The sequence below is a fragment of the Pinus tabuliformis genome, chromosome 7 (genome assembly GCF_031772625.1).
Source record: "Pinus tabuliformis cultivar Carrire ecotype Pingquan chromosome 7, CPIR1, whole genome shotgun sequence".
In the NCBI taxonomy this organism is placed as follows: Eukaryota; Viridiplantae; Streptophyta; class Pinopsida; order Pinales; family Pinaceae; genus Pinus; species Pinus tabuliformis.
In genome coordinates, this window is record NC_142293.1 from 884,882,326 (window position 1) to 884,899,691 (window position 17,366).

Consider the following 17,366-nt stretch of genomic DNA (forward strand, 5'->3'; position numbering starts at 1 on the left):
CTGAGTCTCTGTCTGAACTGACATGCATGATTTATTCATGAGAGAATCTTTAGTTATCTGAAGTGCAGCAGTTATATGCAAACATGCATTAACTAACTGATCTTGCTTAATTTAAACAAACTATTTAAATCAATTATAACTGGACTTGACTCAGTTAATTGAGCCAACTAATTACTACTCAAATTAGAACTCATCCTTATCTCTTTAACTGAAGGATAAATTCCTCAATTAATGGAGAAACTATTGCATGCCCCACATAGACTTCAAGTTTGATTTTCCTTAACTAATTAACTCATGGAGAATTAATTAATTTATTTTCAAACAACTGTTAAGTTCAAATTCAAATTTTACTTCCTATTTTTTGGTCCAGGGACTGACTAAAATAGGAATCCATCCTGAATTGCTAAAAATAGAATGCTATTTTTAGCACTTCCATTTTTCATTCCTTGTTGCTCAATTGAGCACTAGTACCCAAACTGCTATTTTAGCACTTCTATTTTTAGCAATTTCTTGTTGCCATTTTCAGCACTCCCTCTCAATAAGAAAGGCTTCAACTAGAACCTGATCATGTACCTTTGGAATGTTCTACATGCAACACTTCTACCAAGTGTGGTTGCTCCAGCAACTCTAGAAACAAAAAAAACTCCCAACTGACCTCTTTGTTGGGCTAGAAACATACTATGATGTTGAAGCTCCATCTGTCACTAACAAGTGCTCCCTCTTTAACCTCTGAGCTGCTACAACACTCTATGTATCTCGCACCGTTGCACACCTCTCTGTGTCATCCTGCACTGGTGCAACACTCATGTGCCTCTCGCATTGCTGCAACCTGCTAGCTCTACATAGTCCTGGGATTCCTGTATTGTAGCTCTCTCTGCCACTCCATCCACATCTATCCCTACCAAATCAGTCAGTCCTGCTACTCCTTGTCGGGGCTCTCGTAGCAAAGTTGAATCAAAGAGGTTGGGTACCTCAAGGATCTTGCCCCGATTCTAGCCTTCTTGGGACGATCACTCCACATCGCCCCACCTCCTACCTGGAGGTATGGCTGCATGTGATCCCTCTACCCACCTGGCTCGAAGTTTCCCCCTACTGGAGGTCTCTGCATGAGTAGATGTCTCTACTCAATTTCCTCCCAGCTTCCCTTATTGTAGCTGCTCCACAACCTCCTGAAGCTGCTTCACCAATCATGGCTCCTCCACAATCGTCTGAGACTTCTTCTGGCGCTGCATGTTGAGAGGTAATTTACTCTCCCTCTCAACCACCAAGTATCTAACCTTTGCCTTTCTCCTCAAGGCTTTGCATGCATCTTGTACCTCAAGTGCATACAGGTTCTTGGCTAGCACACCAATCTATTTCATCTGCCCCGCCGTCACGAAATTTTCGAGAAAAATATTGATTTTAAATCAGCGATATCTCCCTCATCCGAACTCCGATTCAGCTAATTTTTTTTTTCAATTTGGGTCTTTTTCCACAAGGAATCCAAATCTATTATTTTTTTATGAAAATTTTGTATAGAAATTGTCAGATCTACTCTACAAGCTCTCGGCCTAAAACTCAAAACTTTAAAATTTCCTCTAGTGTATTGTTCTCTGCTTTGATCACCTTTGCCCTGATACCATGTAGAATTTTTTCTACAAATCAGCTAGCTCTGATACCATGTATAAATTCCCACTATAGATCACCTGATAATGCAATAAACTAAAACAAAATACTTTATCTACTTCTACAACCAATTTAGCGGAAGCTTAATCGAACATGAGCAACATCAATAAGAACACATATAACTGATATGGAGAAATCAATCACACATAACACAGAAGAAATAACCCAGGGAAAGCATCAGCCTAAAACCCCAATCTCTGTATTATCATACAAGTGGAAATATAACCAGTATTACAAAAAGAATTAGCTCAAAAGCTATCATACTCTCTCTGCAATACATCTGCTACTCATAGACAGTCAAAGGCCTCTATCTAACCTCTAGTCTGCCCTCCAAGCCTCCTATTTCTTTGCACAATTTTGATTGGGATCCAGCGCAGCCACTTGTGTGAATTGGCCTCTTCACACACTCACTAACCTCTGATCCAACTACGCAGTCCTAAAGGAGATAAATCCTCATCATGGATGAGCTTCCTTTATAGGAAAAATATTCATCCAACTGATAGTACATTGTCCCTTCTCTAATCTCAACTGGGTCTCTATCTGAACTGACATGCATGAGTTATTCATGAGAGAATCTTCAATTATCTGAAGTGCAACAGTTATATGCAAGCATGCATTAACTAACTGAACTTACTTAATTTAAACAAACTATTTAAATCAATTATAACTGGACTTGACTCAGTTAATTGAGCCAACTAATTACTACTCAAATTAGAACTCATTATTATCTCTTTAACTGAAGGATAAATTCCTCAATTAATGGAGAAACTGTTGCATGTCCCCACATAGACTTCAAGTTTGATTTTCCTTAACTAATTAACTCATGGAGAATTAATTAATTTATTTTCAAACAGATTTTAAGTTCAAATTCGAATTTTACTTCCTATTTTTTAGTCCAGGGACTGACTAAAATAGGAATCCATCCTGAACTACTAAAAATAGAATGTTATTTTTAGCAGTGTTATTTTTAGCACTTCTATTTTTAGCAATTTCTTGTTGCCATTTTCAACAGTTAGGAGTCATGGAAGGACCCTCTCATGAGGATATGCTTGAGTTGGACATTGAGCTATGGGAGTGATCGGAATCTGGATTAGGGGCAAAAATTTGCTCAAAAATCAAAGTGCTCAGAATCTCTCAAAACTTGAATGACCACGTCTCAGCGATATGATCCCAACGCAGCTTGTTTCACTCAAAACAAAGCTCGTATGAGAAAGATAGAGACTTTTGTCCGCTTTGTCAAACATGCAAAAATTTGGGTACAGGGCTGACTGGGATGCTGACTAGGCACCCGTACAACCCAATCAGAAAAATAATATTCCAAGAAATATTCCCAAAATATTCTGATAGGTGGCCCAGTCATATTTTTGCAATTGTTGGCATGTTATTGGTCAAAGGCATTTAGGTGGACCAATGAGAGGCTGACATGTGGCAAGCCCAGAGGCCGCCACGTGCCCTCTCAAAGGTTGGGTAAAATGCTTTGGCAGGCCGAGGAATCAAACTCATTACCTTGCCCACACAAACCCAAAGCCTTACCTCTATGCCAAACACATGTTACTTAACATACTATGGGTGCGACTTGTAATTAAAGACATGGTACACGACGGTTGGGGAAAGAGAGGGCCAACCCTCTCCGCATATGACCATACACCATAACCGGAGGGCAGGGCTATGCGCTAAGTGAGATTAGCATTAAGTAACCAATATTATCCCCTAATTAATTGTGGATTTAGTTGGCGGCAGTTTGGCAGGTCCGACAAATCCTACATTGCTCCAAATTTGGCGAGGTTAATTGTAGTTTCTCGAGATTTAGTGGAGTTTTCCTAGGGAAAATTGAAGGGACCATAACTTTTGCTAAATTCAACCAATTTTTTCTCAAAAAGAGTCATTCCTAGATGATTTGTATGCTCTGAACACAATGGAATAAGTTGCATAGGCAGAAAAGCACTTATGTACACCATTTATCTACATTGAATTTTGAGGAAGCTTAGGGCCACCAAGAGAGGAGGTCAAGCCTAGATTAGTTGAAGTCCAATTGCAGAGCTTGGATAGTCATTTTTGGGGTTTTTGGGTCTTCTTAATCCAATGGAGTAGGTTTCAAAGCCATTGGAGCACTACAAGTGCATGTAATCAGAGAATTGACCATTAATACAAAGAGGGCCGAGCCATTGAAGCAGGTCCAAGGAGATGTAGACCAGGAGGGGTGAACTCCTTTATCAACATTGTGTTATGAGTTGTTGTGTTTTAATTCTCTGCAATTTACTTGTTCTATATGTGTTTTAAACAACTAATTAACCTCATAAATTTCTCATAAAATACACCGAATACTTAGCACATAATCCTTCACATTTTGGTTAATTTGAGAATTTCCTATGTTGATCAGTGGTTTTCATTGATGTCAACCCAAGTAGCACAAGGGACTACCCTGATATTTCAAGGGAATTTTGACTTTACAAGTCATATTATTTTGCATCAAACATCTTTTCAATGGATTCTACTCGTCGACATGTTTTCATTTATATATATCGTATGCCTCCTAGTCTTCACGGTTTGAGAGTTATTTGCATTTGAAGTTAGTAACCCTAGTTAGTGGGCTAAAACCCTACGGGGTTGTGGCATGGAACTCATAATTGGTTATGGTCATTGAATAGTCAATAATTAATAATATTTTTTTTCTCCTAAAATCCCTCCAACTCTCACTTTTTGAGGACCCTCTCAACTCAAGACATTCATATAAATAATTACCCTCATATCCTCCTCCTGTAGGGATTTTGTGGCTTCAAATAGGTCATCGTGGATTTTCTCTATAAAGTTTTTTCTGCGAATCTTCAGAAGTTTAAATTAAAACCTAGTTGATCTAAACGATTGATGAACGTCGTGACTAAATTTAAGATCTTGGTTTGCTACATTTTTGGAGATATGATCTGAGGAAGTTAGGGTTTTTGCAGGCACCCAAATTCCATGTCAAACAAGTGACGTTGGGAAAATCATCATAAATTTCTCTTTGAGCATTGGATTCAAATTCCGCAAATAGTCGTAGAAAGAGGACGAACTGTAGTTTGTTGAGTAGCATTTTCAGGGCCGAATGTTTCAACAGTGACACGTGGAACTTTGTACACATTCGCTCTACTGAACCAGGATATAATCAGTTCATCATGGGATATTGCGCATAAATCTTTCTTGAAGAATCCAATCTTGATCATACATATGGGGTTGAGAAGAGGACTCAAAGGGCTAAAACAAGACGAAATTTTAGACCCTGGAGATCTGAAATTACATAAATACACTAGATTCAATATTGAATTCCTAGATGGCAAGAAAAAGCATGCATTCAAGGATCAGTCCAGTAAGGACCACACATCAACAGTCAAGGGTAAGTCTCCTACAGCAAGGTATGTATGATTAAGTGTTTACATTCTAATTTTGAGTATCATCTCTGAAATATTTTTTTGCAGTGCAATGTAAGTATATATAAGGTCTCGGTTATATCTCTATGTCTCTATATGTCACAATTAGTTTTGATACCACATTTCAGATATCCTATTCTTGATACTACACATTTGATGCTACACCAAGTCTGATAAATCTATATGATATTGTAAGTTCATGTTACTTGTCTTGTTATAGTCGATAGAATGGTCTATGATGTTGTACTTAGAACTTGTTTCAACACAAGTTTAGGGTTTGTCATCAGTTTCTATTGTATATATCTTTAGGTCAATTTTGGATATATTCTTGCATAGAGTCCAGGCCTATATCAAGAGTGGGAGTCTTTGTCTACTGCTGCAACAAGTCAACAACAAAAGTGACAAGAACATTTCAGGTACACATTGTAATTTTAATTTGTATTTATTCATTATTATGCACTTACATGTGTTTTGCATGTAGAGGTAAGTTGAAGGGTATTTTGTTTTTCCTTTTGAGATTGGGTTTTGCTAGGAAAACTTTCATGCAGGTAGAAGAAGATTCAAATAAATCATCAAACGAGCATTCAAGAGCTAAAGTATCAAATCAAAGGAAGCATTTTAATGGGACATCCTTTAAAGACATGACAGCCGTCTGTATATTGTGAAGAAGTGTCAAGGCCAAGAGTCATCATTATAAAGTTGTAAAAGAGTCAATTGTAAAAGTGCCATCATTGGAAGAGTCATTATTGTAAAAGAATCAATCTGCCTAGAGTCGAAAAATGTTAAAATTGGAAACTAGGGCCAAACTCCATGTGGGTCATCTTATTAATGGAAGCTAATATTTTTCTTAGATCCCTCTCATCGAGAGGAGTAGGATTGATCTAAATATCATCTAATTCCAATAAGTATTCATGGAGATATGAATTTATTTTTGTTATGGGACAATTCGTCAAGGTCGCCCAGCAAGCAAATAAACCCCACTTGTGCTCAACATTTTAGTATAAATAGAGGTGGTCTTCAAGTCATTTCAACACACTTGGGATCTCTTCCTCTCTACTTGTCTTTGGGTTTTAGTAGGACAAAGATCCTAAGGGATAACATTGCCCTAATTGCAGAGGGAAAAAGCTGGGAACTGATGGAAACTGCCAGGAACAGTCGGAACTGCCGAAACAACCGGAATTGTCAGGAACTATCGGAACTGCCAAGAAAGCTGATGTAGAGGGCAGAAGCCAGAACTGTCGGGAATATCCAGAATTTCCTAGAACTTTCGGAATAGCTGGGAATGCTGACGTAGAGGGTAGAAGTTGGAACAGCCAGGATTGCCAGGAACTGCCAGAACAACCCGGAAATCTGATGCAGAGGGTAGAAGCTGAAACTTCGAGGAACAGTCGGAACTGCCGAAACTACCGAGAACAACTTAAACTACCGGAACTATTGAGAACTGCCATAACTGCTGGGAACAACAGGAACTGTCTGGAACTGCCGGAACAGCCAGAGCATCTGTCTCCGAAGGAGAGCTGCATGCAAGGGACAACTAACTAACATTGGGACAGTTGTATGGTACTTAGCAGCAAGTACATCAAGCATGCAACGTTACAGCAAGCAAGCAAGGGACAACAAACTAATATTGGGACAGCAACATGATACATAGTGCAACAAGCATGTATTGGTACAGCTAGCATGTAGGGAACAGCTAGCATGCAATAGCAAGCATGTTAAGGACAACAAGCATGTTAACGACAACAAGCATGCTAGGGAAAACAAGCAAGCAAGGGACAACAAAAAAGCAAGGTGCAACTAGCACATAGGTCAGTATGGCAACATGATGCAACAATGGCACATAATGCAGTACAGTGATGGGTACAATCATGATTAATGAAGCATGATGAGATGCAGCATAGTGATGATGGGTGTAGCACGGTGAGGTGCAGCATGATGACGAAATGCAGCACAGCGATAGGTGAAGGAGTCACCTTAGAGAATTAGTTGAAGCAGCATGTCTTCAACTGATCTCATGTATCATCTTCTTAGAGATTATCTATGCTCTTATCTAGATAAGTCAAAGTGTTGACTTTTGTTGTAAATGTACTATCTCTCTCTCTCTCTCTGCTGAACTATTGAAGAACATATAGAATAATTAATCAAGGGTTTCCCCACATTGAGGTTTGTCCCTGGCTAGCGCCACATCTTGTGTCCTCTTGTCTTGGCTTGTCTTCTACAATTTATGCTTATGTTATGTCTATAGTTTACTTTAATGCTGATGTGATTGCTATTTTGGAAAAGATACTGAGCTAACTGTGAAAATTGAAATAAATTGCTTTAAGCATAGAACATACCTAAAATTAACAAAAAGGCATTTTTGGGAGGTACATGAGTCTATGTTGGGATCATGTCATGGTTGGGTTGCAGGTCATACTGTGATTGGGTGTTTGGTCAAAATCATTGTAAATCATATTATATCGTGGATCATTGTCCTTGGTACGAGAATCCACACTCTTGTCTCATTTCAATCATTATACAGTGGCAGGTAGGTGCTAGATAGGTGCATGAAGTCACCTACAAATTGGAGCTTGTGAACACTTCAGGGTGGTAGGTTGGTGTAGGGTGTTGGGGCATCCATTCAGTTGATTACTGAAGAAACAAGGGCATTGGGGCATCCTTCCAGTGGGAGTTGGAGAAGAATGATTTTCTAGAATTCTAGGAAGTTATTGCTTTCATTTCAATTGGGGCTGAAGATTAAAGAATTTACTAGAAAAGCGTTCGGTGGTTTTTGACCCAGAGGGGGTTTTCCACCTAAATTTTTTGTGCCTCCTATGTTCTTTTATTTATTGTTATTACTGCATAAACATTAATAATAATTGATGATTAACTAACGCTTTGGAAATATTTAAAAGTGTTAATTTCTAAGGAATACTGATTCACCCCCCCTCTCAATATTTTCCAACAATTGGTATCAGAGCAAAGTTCCTTCAACAGAAGTCTAATAGCTGGAAGGAGATCATGGAGTATACTAAGAATAGAGTTTTTTTGTTCAATGGAAATAACTATGCACTTTGGAGTGGAAGAATGCAGGTTCATTTGCTACGAAGTATGGGAAATCGTTGACAAAGACTTCACACCGACCCAGGATGAACAAGGTAAGAAAAATACGGTATATGATGCAAAGGTTACAGATATTATTATCAATGGGCTTTTCGAATATTTTTATCTTAAAGCATTGAGTTGCAAAACTGCTAAAGAGGTATGGGGCAAGCTTGAAAATATATTTTTAGTTGACTCAAAGGTGAAAGAAGAAAAACTTCATATTTTCAGGGAAAATTTTGAGCAACTCAAAATGAGGGAAGATGAAGATATTGCGACATACTTTCAGCGTGTTGATGAAACAACAAATACATTGGAAGCTTTGGGAGAACCTATTGAAACAAAAATTATTGTTCGAAAGATCCTCAAAACCTTGCCAACAAGATTTAACCCTAAGATATTTGTCTTGGAAGATAGATCGAATTTGACCAATCTTATCATAGATGAATTGCATGGAATTCTTATCACATATGAAATGAGGATAGAAGAAGAGTATGGAACATCTCACTTAGAAACATCATTTTCCACATTCAAGAAGAATATTAAGGATAGGCAGACTCCAAAAGCAAAAACCTACAATTGTAAGGATGAGGGAAAGGAAGAAGATGAAGAAGAATTCTCAGATAAAGAGTTTGCCTATTTCTCGTGGAAAATGAGAATAGGTACGGGAAAATTTATAGGTAAACTTCCCTTAATATGTTTTGATTGTGGTGAGGTTGGGCATTTTGCAGCCAAATGTCCTCACAAAAATGAGGTTGTTATGAAAGGAAATAAAAGTCCCAGGAAGTTCAACAAGCAAGGAAAGAAAGAAATGGCTTAAGAGAAGTTTCTTCTCCAAATAAGATAGCTCCTCATTCGAAGAAGACAATGATAATGAAGAAGAATTCAATGGAAGAGTATTGTTTATGGCCAAGCACAATAAGCAAGAGGCACCTGACGAAGAAGGAGATGAAGAAGAAGAAATGACTGAGGTTGAATTTCAAAATGAAGTGATCAGGGTTATCAAAGAGCTCAAGGCTAAGAAGAAGCACGTCAACACTCTTAAAGACGAATTAAAGATAGAAAGAGAACATGTCATAAATTTTAAAACCAAGTTTGAAGAATACAAACGAATTGAAGAATCGCTCAGGAAAGAAACAAGGAAAGAGAAGCATTGGAAGCTGAAATTGTTTCTTTACGAAAGGAAGTAAAAAATGGAAAAACTCTTCAAAACTACGCCAATAGCTCAAAGACTTTGGTCAAACTCATCAGCAACCAGTGACCATGCAGCGACAAGACTAGTCTTGGTTACAAAGAAAAAATTGAAAAGGAGTGAAGTCCTTCTATGACAAGTAAAGAAGATGGATATGCAAAATCTACCAAGCAGGTAGATCTTCAAGCTAGAGAGAGATCAAGACTCGCAGGAAGAACCTTGGAAGACAATTCCTCGAAGAAGATTTCCTCCCAGGTATCAACCTATCTTTTATGGTCATTATTATTCATGTGGAAGGTTTGGACATAGAGCTTCAGAATGTCACATGTATGTTTGGAATGACTATAATACCAAGAGATCTCTCTAAAATGGATATTCCAGAACCCAGCAGAATATCAACAGATTTGATCATTTGAGATATGATGTCGAATGTTACAAATGTAACAATTTTGGACACTTGACCAAAGATTGTAGACTTGGAAGTTCTTCAAAGGAATTCTTGCAAAATCAGAATGAACAAGTATGGAAAAGGAAGACTGAAAGGTTTGCTCTTGCTCTCAAGGCTCAAAGAAATATAAACATTTGCTCCCATTTCCAGAATGTAATCTATCAGGATGTTTCTCGCTTATGCATGCTCGAGAAAAATCAAGGTCTGCCAAATGGATGTTAAGTCAGCCTTTCTAAATGGTGAATTGGAAGAAGAAGTTTACATTGAACAACCCAAATATTTTCTGCTTACTGACAAAGTAAACTATGTTTGAAGATTAAAGAAGGCACTATATGGTCTCAAGCAAGCTCCTAGGGCTTGGTATGACCGTCTTGATAGGTATCTACATCAACAAAAATTTTGTTAGGCCCTTATAATACTAGTTATTCCCCCATTAATATTGTCATTGTATCCCTTATTGTTATTATTGTGCCCCTATTGTCCCCATATTGTTATTAATATGCCCCATAGAAACCCACTATTGTTATTTTTGTGCCCTTATGTTATTACTGTTATGTTGACTTGATTATATTGTGACCCCTTAGACTCCTATATACAGAAGAGAGGTTTAGTAATTTGTAACATCCAAGAATTGTTCATTTGTGAAATGTAAATGACGTTTCCCCCTCGAAGAGGTTGAATTCTAAGGCATTGATCTATCTTTTCTATCTTTTTGTGAGTTGGTTTGCTAACATTTGGTATCAGAGCTTTGGATTCTAGGGTTTCACTGCTCCAAACAGGTTATCATGGAATTTTCGCTATAACTTTTTTCTGTGATGTTTCAGAAGCTAAAAACAGAACCCATTTGAGACAAAATCGTTCTGAACTTTGGGTCCAAATTTCAGATCTTGTCTCGCTATATTTGTGGAGATATGATATGAGGAAGTTAGGGTTTTTGTAGACTCCCGAATTACATTCCAAACAGGTGACCTGGGGAAAATCATCATAACTTTTTTTTGAGCATCAGATTGAAATTTCGTCATAAATTTCAGAAATAGGATGGCCTGTAGTTTTCTGTGTATCACTTTCAAGTACTAAGGTCGAAACAGGGACACGTGGCACGTCATACAAATTCACTCTACTGAATTAGTCTATAATCAGGTCACCGTGGGAGATTTCACATAACTCTTCCTTGGAGAATCCAATCTTGATCAGACTTGCGGGGTTAGAAAGAGGACTCAAAGGGAAACCGCAAGATGAGATTTCAGATATTCAGGGTCCGCAGTTACAGAGATACAATAGATTCAATATCGAGCTCTTACAAAGTGAAAAAAAGTTGTGTAGTTTTTTCTAATTTTTTCATAAGATTGGTTTGAAAAATTAGTTTGAAGGAATTCAAAGGGCATAGTGAAGAATTATTAGCATTAATTAATTCCCTGAAGAAAGAAAATTGAAACACCTAGTAAGCAACCTGAAAGCTCTAGCATGACTCATGAAGAAGAGGAAGAAATGCAACATGATATGTCAAAATTACAAGACCAGGTACAACAAATTTCACTCTCACTAATGGTAATTGAAGCCAAGGTGAATGGCGTGGAAACTAATATGAATGGCATGAAAGTTAAGATGGATGGCATGGAAGTTAAGATGGATGATGGATGGCGTGGAAGTTAAGATGGATGGCGTGGAAGCTAAGATAGATGGCATGGATGATAAGATGGAAGAATTGAAGATAAATTTGAATAAGTTGCTACAAGTAATGGTCACTAATGGTGAAAGGGTAGTAAAGGAAACTCATGATGAGAACAAAAGAAATGTTAATCATGATTTCATAGACTCTAATTTTGGATTGAAGACCCACCATGTTCCAAAAATCGATATGAGTAAGATTGATGGCAAGAATTCCAGAACATGGATACTACAGATGGAGCAATTTTTTGATCTCCATAATGTGCAAAACACACAAAAGGTACGTATTGCAACTTTATATTTAGAACCAAATCAGTTTGTATGGTATTGATGGCTTTGCTCTCATAAACAAATTGTCACTCGGGAAATTTTTACGGAAAAATGATAGCACATTATGAGGATGCAAAAAGCAACACCTTTTTTAGCCAATTGATAGATCTCAAACAAAAGGGTTCAATGATGGAGCACATTGAGGACATCCAAAAATTGAACATAAGGGTAAAATATATTCCAGAGGAGCATAGGATTGATGTGTTCATAGGGACTTTAAAGGATAATATCCAGCATGAGGTTCGCCTTTGGGAACTTGATTCATTGGAAAAGGCATTCCGGTTAGCAAGAAAAATGGAAAGTAAAATTATGGCAACCAGGAAGCCTATCACTCACAACTATAAAGATGGAAGTGTTGTTTCCCCTAGTCTTCCACAACCTAAAAGGTTGACACCACAACAATTGGAAGAAAAAAGAGCAAAAGGGCTTTGTTACAGTTGTGATAGCAAATACACTAAAGCTCATAAGTGTGCTGAGAAGAAATTATTCTACATAGATTGTGAAGAGCAGGAAGAAAAGGACCAAGAAATGTCAAAAGAAGAGGATATACTCCAAGAAAAAACCCTAGATAAAGAAGAAATGAATCCAACCATATCTTGTAATGCATTGGCTAGAATTACCACTCCTCAAACTATCAAGATAGAAGGACATATCAAGAAGAAAAAGGTAATAATGTTGATTGATTCAGGAAGTACCCATAATTTTATTCATTGTAAGATAGCAAAGAATTTAATTGCTTCCTATATCCAACACCAGAGTTTCAAGTGATGGTTACAAGTGGAGGAACCATAAATTGCTCTGGAAGGTTCCATAATATCAAGATACCCATGGGAGAATATGTATTGAATAGCCCAATGCTTTCCATTCCAATGGGTGGTGATGATGTTGTACTAGGAGTCCAATGGCTACAATCCTTGGGTACAATGGCTCTTAATTTTAAAGAACTTTTCATGAAATTTTGTGCGGAAGGAAAGGAAGTTGAATTAAGGGGTATTGCAGGGAAACCAGGAAATATAATCAGCTCTAACAGTATGACAAAGCTTCTAAAGAAGGAACAATGAGGTGTAATTGCACAATTATGTTCGCTAGAGGTTCCCACATCGAAGTCATATATTTCTCCAGATCTCCAAAAAGTCTTGGACAATCATTACAAGGTATTTGAGACTCCCAAAGGTCTCCCACCTATTCGTGATCATGATCATGCTATTCATTTGATTCCAGGAAGTGTTCCTCTAAACATTAGGCTGTACAGATATCCCTATGCCAAAAAGTGTGAACTTGAACATATGGTTGCAGAAATGCTAGAGGCTGGTATAATTCAACCTAGTCAAAGTTCTTTCTCTTCTCCAGTAGTATTGGTGCACAAGAAGGATGGATCATGGCGCATGTGTCCGGATTATAGGGAGGTCACAAGCCCACTATTAAAGATAAATTTCCCATTCATGTCATTGATGAATTATTGGATGAATTGAATGTATCAATTTACTTCACCAAGTTGGATCTTTGTTCAGGATATCATCAAATCATAATGAAGACTGAGGACATTCTGAAAACAACATTTAGAACTCATGAGGGTCATTATGAATTGTTGGTCATGCCTTTTGGCCTTACCAATTTACCTTCTACATTTCAAGGTTTGATGAATTTCATTTTCAAACCCTTCCTTAGAAAATTTGTGTTAGTATTTTTTGATGATATACTAATCTACAGCAAGTCTTGGAAGGATCATGTTGAACATGTTGACAGCGTGCTCAAACTATTGGAGGAGAAACAATTATATGCAAAAAGCTCCAAATGTTTCTTTGGAGTACAAGAGGTGGAATATCTAGGTCATATTGTATCTCATGAAGGTGTTAAGGTAGACCCTAGCAAAATTAAAGCCATTAAGGAATGGAAAATCCCCACATCCATAAAGAATCTGCAAGGATTTCTCGAGTTGACAGGGTATTATCGCAAGTTTGTTAAGAATTATAGGAATATAGCAGCACCTCTAACAACATTATTGAAGAAAGATGCATTTTCATGGACTCCAGAAGCAACAAAGACCTTCGAACATCTTAAAGAGGAAATGTGCCAAGCACCGGTCTTAGCTACGTCGAACTTGAAAAAAAAACTTTTTTGTGGAATGTGATGCTTCAGGAAATGGAATTGGTGTTGTTTTAATGCAAGATGAAAGACCCATTGCTTTCAAAAGTCGTCCAATCAAGGGAAAGTATTTACACAAAACTATTGATGAGAAGGAAATGTTGGCAATACTACATGCACTTAAGAAATGACGACCCTACCTAATGGGAATACACTTCAAGGTAAAAACGGATCATGATAGTCTTAAATACCTTTTAGAACAAAGATTATCATCTGAGGAGAAACAAAAATGGGTCACAAAGATGTTGGGTTATGACTTTGAAATCATCTACAAAAAAGGGAAGCAAAATGTTGTGGTAGATGCACTCTCAAGAAAGGATGAGGATGTGGAAGCATTGTTGTGTGTCATTTCTATTATCCAACCAGATTGGATAAATGAAGCAAGGGAGGAATGGAAGAATGACAAAGAAGTGTGGGCACTCATTCGAAAGCTACAACAAGATCTCAGTACATCTAATACATTTAGCTAGAAAAATGATTCGTTATGGTACAAAGATCGCTTATACCTATGTAAGAATTCCCAAATCAAACAAAAGATTCTTATGTAATTGCACACTTCTCCTTTAGGAGGGCACTCAATATTTTTAAAAACTTACCACAGGGTTAAGAAGGAATTTTTTGGGATTGCCTTAAATCGGGTATTCAAAAGTTTGTGGCAGAATGTTTGGTTTGCCAACAAAATAAACTTGAAACAATGAAGACCCTAGGTCTATTACAACCTGTATCCATTCGAAGCCAACATTGGGAGGAGTTTTCAATGGATTTTATCATAGGTTTACCCAAGTCCGAAGGAAAGAGTGTCATCATGGTGGTAGTTGACAGACTTACCAAGCATGCACACTTTTGTGCATTATCGCATCCATTTAAAGCCAGTACAGTTTCTACTGCATTTATGGAAACAATTCAAAAGCTACATGGAAACCCAAAGATTATTATAAGCGACAGAGATCCCATTTTCACTGGAAAGTTTTGGACAAAATTATTTTCTTGTCTTGGTACTCAGTTAGCTCATAGCTCATCTTATCATCCTCAATCTGATGGGCAAACTGAGATAGTAAACAAATGTTTCGAAGGATATCTTCGTTGCTTTGTATATGATAAACAAGCACAATGGATCAAATGGTTGCCTCTGGCTAAATGGTGGTATAACATTTCAATCCATACTACAGCAAAAATGACCCCATTTATGGCACCTTATGGATATCATCCACCATCCATCACATCATATTTAAGAGAAAATTCTAGGGTTCAAGCAGTGGAACATCACATCAAGCATCAACAACAAGTTATCCAACTCTTAAAGGATAACCTCACGTTGGTGCAGAATAGAATGAAACAACAGGCAAATCAACATCGCAACGAAAGAAGTTTTGATGTAGGTGACTGGGTATTCCTACAGCTACAACCATATAAACAAATGTACCTCAAGCAAGATAAGAAGGATAATAAATTATCATGAAAGTATTATGGTCCATACAGAGTGTTGCAAAAGATTGTTACTATGGCATAAAAATTGGAGCTTCTTGCAGCTTCCCATGTGTACCCAATTTTCCATGTTTCATGTTTAAAGAAGTTTATAGGTGACAATCTCCCCCTTCAAACAATATTGCTAGAACTTGACGAGGAAGGAAAATTCATATTGGAACCAGAAGCAGTCACTGAAACAAGAACTCGATAGCTATGAAATCGATCAATTTCGGAGCATCTCATCAAGTGGAAGAACTTATCCGCTGAAGATTCCACATGGGAGGATGAGAATTTTATACAGAAGCATCAAGAACTACTCAAGCATTGAGGACAACGATTTTCGGAAGGAGCAGGGAATGTTAGGCCCCTATAATACTAGTGATTCCCCCATTACTATTGTCATTATATCCCTTATTGTTATTATTGTACCCCTATTATCCCCATATTGTTATTAGTATGCCCCATAGAAACCCACTATTATTATTTTTGTGCCCTGACGTTATTATTGTTATGTCGACTTGATTATATTGTGACCCCTTAGACTCCTATATATAGAAGGGATGTTTAGTCATTTGTATCATCCAAGAATTGTTCATTTGTGTAATGTGAAGGAGGTTTCCCCCTCGAAGAGGTTGAATTCTAAGGCATTGATCTATCTTTTCTATCTTTTTGTGAGCTGGTTTCCTAACAGATTCAAGAAAGGAAGTGCTAACAACAATCTCTATGTGAAAGTGGATCAAGATAACCTAACTATTATCAAGGTATACGTGGATGATATAATCTTTGGAAGCAATGATGACATATTAAGTAAAGACTTTGCCACAAAAATGCAAAGTGAGTTTGAAATGTCTATGCTTGGTGAGCTGACATACTTTTTGGGGCTTCAGATTTCTCAGCAGGATAAAGGAATATTCATATATCAAACCAAGTACATCAAGGAAATGTTTAAAAAAATCTAGATAGAAGATTGCAAGCCAGTCCTTACCCCATGATAACAAGTTGCAAGTTAAGCTAAAGGATGTGGACCAAAGGTTGTATAGATCCTTGATTGGTAGTGTCCTATATGTGACAACCTCCTGGCGTGATGTGATGCAGGCAGTTGGACAAGTAGCACCAAAATAATTCTTTGAAATATGGTCTATGGTATCCCAAAGGAAATGATCTGGTTATCCAAGCTTATACAAATGTTGATTGGGAAGGAAGTGTTGATGGTCGTAAGAGTACCAATGGAGTATCATTCTATCTAGATGGTTGTCTTGTTTCATGGTTAGGTAAAAATAAGTCTTCAATCTCGTTATCCACAGCAAAAGCAAAATATATTGCGGCAGCAATGTGTTATACACAAGTTCTCTAAATGAAGAAAACTTTGCAAGATATTCAAGTCAAGCTTGGTGAGCTTATTCCCATCTTTTGCGATAACACCAATGCCATCAATAGCTCCAAGGATCCTGTGATGCATTCCAAAATGAAGCACATTCTGATTAAATATCATTTCATTAGAGATCAGGTCGCCGAAAGGAATATCAAGCTTGAATATGTTGGCACAAAAGAACAAATTGCTGACATCTTTACCAAACCATTAACTTGTGAAGCATTTGAGTATCTTCGCCAAAAGCTTGGGATTCTCCCAAGTATTCATTAGACTCTTTCTCTTATCTACTCGAGTAGAAAGGGGGAATGGAGGTGTGTACAGGTCCGCAGGATGGCTATTTGTCAGGGGGAGTTACCCTTTTCCATTGATGACAAAGGGGGAGATAAGGGAGTAGAAATAGGTGTCATGATCACAGGGGGAGTACTTGTGTTGCCATCAATGCCAAAGGGGGAGATTGTTGATCAGTGGTTGTCATTGATGTGAACCTAAGCAACACGAGGGGCTACCCCGATCTTGCAAGGGAATCTTGACTTGACAAATCATATTATTTTATTTCAAAGATATTCTTAATGGATTCTACTCGTCGATATGTTT